This window comes from Mustela nigripes, chromosome 8 (genome assembly GCF_022355385.1).
Source record: "Mustela nigripes isolate SB6536 chromosome 8, MUSNIG.SB6536, whole genome shotgun sequence".
Taxonomy (NCBI): Eukaryota; Metazoa; Chordata; class Mammalia; order Carnivora; family Mustelidae; genus Mustela; species Mustela nigripes.
The window spans coordinates 75,884,500-75,890,499 of NC_081564.1; the positions used below are offsets into that span (position 1 = coordinate 75,884,500).

Sequence of the window (6,000 nt, forward strand, 5' to 3'; positions counted from 1 at the left end):
ACAGTCTTCCTGCAGCCCCCGCTGGTGGAACACTTTCAGGACATCTGTGTATAGATGGAATAAGCAGATGTAGACAGACAGGCATCTGCCTGGAGGTGACTCCTGGGGAAGACCGTGGGGAAGGGGTGGGGAGGTTAAAAAAAAAAAAAGCCAAATCCACTAATGACCTTCATTAGAAGCAACAAGATAAATGACAAATCAACCTTAAAGGAAATACATTAAAGGCCAGGTTTTCCAAATAAAATTGGTGCTCAGTTGTGCGTATCAAAAACATGTGTACCAGAGAGGGAGACGGATCTCCAAACATGATTTGCTAGAGTTAGCGTGTACCTACATTTTCATCCAGCATATATTTTCATTGTCAAATATCTCCCCTGGATTCTGTTAATCTTTTTTATTTTTAATTTTTATTTATTTGACAGAGAGAGACACAGCGAGAGAAAGAACACAAGCAGGGGGAGAGGGAGAGGCAGGCTCCCCACCAAGTATCGGGAGCCTGATGTGGGGCTCGATCCCAGGACCCTGGGATCATGACCTGAGCCGAAGGCAGATACTTAACGAATGAGCCACCCAGGCACCCCTCTGTTAATCTTTAGAAACACAAAAGTGCAAGAGACCTAATTTCTGCCAAGATGGAACACAAATTAATAAATGTCTTAACAATCTCAAAAGGGTATTTCAGTGATTAAAAAACCAACATTTTTGGGGAAATGTCATTGTACAGCAAAGACAAAATATATACATGAAACAGATCTAATGCTTTTAGTAACCCCATAATGAAATACATATATCTCCAACATAATAGTTAATATTCATTTGTTAATCTATTGTACTCTGGCATCAACTGTGTATAAAAATGAGTTCATCTTTATCAATGAAAACATGGCATGTTTTTCCACTTTAATAGTACTTGACAAAGACAATTAACTTAAAAAAAAAAACCACTAACCGTTGAAGGGCGTATAATGACTCATTGAATCCGGTTAGATTTATACAAATGAGCACTTGATGAAATTTTAAGATAGGAAAAGAAATTTGCTGACTTTTAACTTCCTCTAAATATTTGGTTTTCATGCTGTATATCTGCCTTATGCTATAATGAACACTGTACTTGTATTGCCTTAGTAAATATTTACTTGTTTTTATAAAAGAGAAATAGAAAAAAAGTTACTCATTCTTGTGCCAAGAACAAGAAAGTTTGTGAACACAGTCACTTGGTGGCACCAACAAGGGCCGACTTTAACTTTTGACCACCTCAATCCCGAATGTCCAGATTGAGCTGAGCAGCTACAGGAATGCTAAGGGGCTCCAAATCCACTACCTTACCAACTCTGGGGGCATCTGTGTGGTGAACTCAGATACAGAAGTCAAGCCATGGAGAAGTGAAAGCAATCATTAATGCTTTAGACTGAGGACAAGCCCAGACAAATGGTTAGAATACTTGAGTCTTAATAAGCCGTTCTGATCCCTGGGTCTGGTTTTCCCCTGACTTAGGTCATGGAACATAATTTTGCCTAGAAGGGAAATCCTATTCTTTAACTTTAAAGCTTAATCCCCACTCCCCAAGGGGACCCATGTTCCTCCTACACCGAAGTACCAAGTGCTAGAGGGAAAGCATCTTTCCAAATCTTTCCCCCAATCTTATCTATTACATTTAAGGTGCAAGGTGGTAACTAGCAGTAGAGCTCAAACATACAGTACTTAAAAGTAAAATTTAATTTTCGTTAGTTCACATGCAAGCTAAAAAAGCTCTCCCTGGTCATTTAGAATATATCCTCAATGACTCTTCTAACGTTGGCAACTGATCATTTCAGTGTTCTCAAGTAGGTCAGAAGAAAAAAAAATCTCGAATGATGACCTTCCTGCTCTCCTTTGATGACAGGAAGTGGAAAGGCCAAGCAAAGAACCTGCTTCTCTACCATAAACCTGCATTCCGTTTAGTGCTTTGAAAGACAGCGTGCATAATTCAGAACTGAGGGCGTTTAGTCTTGTAATTAATCATAGGGAATTTACCTTGGCAATTCTTGCTGTCTAGCCAAATGCATTCAGCTTTGATGTATTTATTTCTAAATAAAATATTTATTTATTTATTTTTAGATGCAGAGAAGGGGTGGAGGAAGAGCAGAGACAGAGAATCCTAAGCAGGCTCCACACCCAGAGCAGAGCCCAGTGCGGGGCTCGATCTTACGACCTTGAGATCAGGACCGGAGCCTCAAGAGCTGGAGGTTCAACCAGGTGCCTCAACCAAATCGCATTCAGCTTTTAACCCATGGTATTCTGATGGTTCCGATTTTATGACTTTCATGTTTCTTCAGGTCTGGAATGCGATTTCCTGCATTAATTCATTGGTACTGGAGGGCTACAGACACCGTGCCACAGAAAGAGAGACAGACTTATTTCTAAAATCACATTGGGAAGATACGGATGACAAAATATTCTGTGTGTGACTTCTGGGAGATGCCGCTTGAATGTAGAAATATTGGCACTTCGGAACATCTGATTCATTTGTAGGAATGACAGGCAAGGATCGTGTATTCTAAATATTTCGTGCAATCGAGTTAGTTTTTCTATTCAAATGTTCCCTTTTTAAAAAATACTGGTGTTTTTCAAACATGTAGGAAAGGAAGGTAGGCACTTGTCTGTTCAGGATCTCCTCCGTGCCAGCAACTGATCTTCATGCTTTGGATACACCAGAGAGTTAGCAAGACAAAATCCCTGCTTTTATGAAGAATATGTTCTCGCAGAAGAGACAGATAATAAAGAATTACTGCAGCCATAACCTCGAGCAGACAATGGCAGTGGGACCCATTGACAGACAGACGCTGTCCTTCCCTGGATGTGAGTCGACCAGCAGACTGCGTGGGTCTCGATACTGGCGGGTGGGCGGGTGTGGCTGAGGAGGCCTGGGGGTTTCTGACTGTGTCAGTCCTTTCTGGAAAGCAGGGAGCGGGAACACCCTCAGAAAGTGAGGATGGGGGAAGAGGTGCTGGAAGTTTGGAGACGGAAGTCCGAGGGCTGATCCATATATCTGTTTAGTACCGAAAATTAGGTAACGGCTACTCGTCAACAACCCCGGAGATCAAACAGATGACAGTTTCTCAGGCTCTGTTCAGATTGTTTAAAAAAAGATTTAAGAGATGGTTAGAGTAAGTCTCCACCGACCACTTTGCCCTTTCCAGCCTCCCAGAGGTGGACCACTCCCTCCAAGCCGGTGGGCACGATACCCAAGCGTGTTGTTCAAGTTACTGCTGTACAACTTGGATTCTTCCCTCCTAGAGGCACTACCTAACTCTAGAACTTCCTCACCATTCCCAATGTAAACTCTGTACCCCCTACTTCACTTTCTGTCCTGTGAATCGGCCTATTCTAGGCACTTCAGATAAATGGAATCACACAGGATTTGTCCTTCTGTGTCTGGCTTGTTTCACTGATCATAATGTTTTCAAGGTTCGTCCCCGCTGGAACATATATCAAACTTTCATTCCTTCTGGCAGGCTTTTAGTATCACAAAAACTTACTGCCACAGCCATCTCGTGGGTGCAGGGGCACAAGGGTAAAAAACCCTGGGGATGTCTCCTGTCTTCCTCTTCAGGGTCTCCCGCAGACCCTAGCACAAAATCCTTCTCCATAAACGGAAGCCATTTTATTAATGCCGCCTACGAACCATCCTGAATTTATACGGGAAGGCAGGACCTCGTTCCTAGCCAAGCATCGAGATCTTGGAAGGCTGCCAGGCTCCCAGCTCTGAGGCCCTGTTGACTACAAATTATCTGTGCCAGGCGGGGCCGGGCAGGTGCAGGGGAGGATGGCAGCTGGATATCAGAGGTAGGTTTTGCGTGCTGACCAGAGTGGGGCCAGGCCTGCAGGGTAATGGTTTCTCTCCGTTTCCTCCTTGGAAGGAAACAGTCTTTAAAAGGACAGAGCAGGGGCACCTGGGTGGCTCAGTGGGTGAAGCCTCTGCCTTCAGCTCAGGTCATAATCTCAGGGTCCTGGGATGGAGCCCCCTCATCAGGCTCTCTGCTCGGCAGGGAGCCTGCTTCCCCCTCTCTCTCTGCCTGCCTCTCTGCCTACTTGTGATCTCTCTGTCAAATAAATATAAATAAAAATAAATAAACAAACAAATAACTAAAATGACAGAGTCCCACAAGGAGAGATCTTGAATCACAGTGACTGGATGTAGCCTTTCATAACTGTGCATTCTGCTGCTTAATGGGTGACTTTTGAGGTTTAAAAGACTTGGATTTGGTAAATCTGTTGTTTTAAGTCCTGTGGTCGTTTTACCCCAAGAGCTGTTGTGTTTTCAAAGAAATTCTGCTTCACTCCGCTGGTCTCTTTTTTTCTGAAGAATGGGATACCTGCTTCAAAAGTGTTTTCTGAAGTTCTTACCATGAGCAGTATTATTTTTGAAATGGGAAAACACGTTCATGGAAAGACTCACTTTTGTGAGTCCTTGTAAAGGGACTTGTGCTCTCTGTAGAAGAACTGTCTGTCCTTCCTGTGGGCTATTACTCATACTGGGAGCAGTGAAGAACCCACGCCTGGGTAGACACTTTACACACATCCTTTCTTAATGTTTGTAACTCTTCTACGAACTAGATGATAGATTCTTTATCATGACACTTATTTTAAGACTGAGGAACTGAGGATGACAGATTCTTTATCATGACACTTATTTTAAGACTGGATGACAGATTCTTTATCATGACACTTATTTTAAGACTGGATGACAGATTCTTTATCATGACACTTATTTTAAGACTGAGGATACTAAGGCTTAGTTTGGTTACAAAGTAAATAGCTTAAGGAAGGCATTACCTAATGCCAGTGACCTCATCCTTAGGACTCCACTGCCTCAGGTTATCAGAGCAAGTCCAACATGGAAGCGTGACTAGAACTATGTGGTCAACCACCTGGTTTTATGATTCAGGAGACTGAGGCCACGAGGGGTATCAACTCTGCTCCTTGCTACAGTGAGCTGGTTAATTGCAGGGTTAGACCCTGCCTGGGACTCCCCACCCCAGAGGACCCACGTGCTTTCATATAAGATTCCTATGTTTTCTTGTAAAATGCTTTATATCCAACAGCTTAGAGGTCAGAAGTCTGGGGGTGGAGTAGGGGGTGGCTGGCTGGCTTGGTCGGTGGAGCTCAGGGTTGTGGGTTCCAGCCCCACACTGGGTAGACAGATTACTTAAGTAATATAAAAAAAAAAATCTTAAAACAAAACAAAACAAAACCAAACCAAAAACCACCCAAAACTCTGGTTAAATATTAAAACATGCAATAGTAAGTTGGAGGAGGAGATGCTGGGAGGTCAGGTATGATGTTTTAGAAAGTGTTGAAGTGGTTTGGTATTTCAAGGTGTAAACTGCATTCAGGGGACTCTTTCCCTCCATCTCATCCTGCTTGACGTGTCTCCTCCCTTCCTCCTCCGTCTCGTCTAGTTCCTCCCGCTGCCTTGTAACAGCAAGACATGCCATCCCAGAGGCGATGCTGGGCGTGCATAACGGTGTCAACTGATTCAAAAAAAATGTTTCTTGGACCTGCTGGAGATATCAAAGTAGAAGTTCAACACAAGAAAGACAAACCCACCTTAGTAATAGCAATCCTTCGTTCTGGGACTAGCTGTGAGAAATCCAAACTCTTACTTGTGTTTGAGTGCGAAGATGAGGGCCCGGCTGCCTTTTGTTATTTTCCCCATATTTACTATTGCTGTCTCATCTATTTTATTTTCTTGTTCTTTTTTAAAGTTAACTTTTTTTTTTTAAAGTGATCTCTACACCCAATGTGGGCTCGAACTCACACGGCCCCCAGATCTAGAATCACATGCTCTCCTGGCTGAGCCAGCCAGGTGCCCCATTCAATGTATTTAAATTTTATTTTCAGTGCCGATTCGCGTCTTTGTTTTTAAGTTGCAGCGGTCAGGTTAGTGGCTGCTGCACTCTAGGGCCTGGGGGCATGGGTGGGGTGGGAAAGGACCGGACAGTAGGTGCATCCTCATAT

General features: G+C 43.4%; 1 long non-coding RNA gene across 1 annotated transcript in view; it reads left to right on the forward strand.

Moving 5' to 3' along the window:
- The window catches only part of LOC132023966 (uncharacterized), a 34,868-nt gene extending 31,482 nt beyond the window's left edge, over nucleotides 1-3,386 (forward strand). The window contains exon 5 of the long non-coding RNA XR_009406111.1: nucleotides 2,098-3,386. This is a non-coding gene — a long non-coding RNA (uncharacterized LOC132023966). The remainder of the gene's footprint in view (nucleotides 1-2,097) is intronic.
- Nucleotides 3,387-6,000: the final 2,614 nt, after the last annotated feature.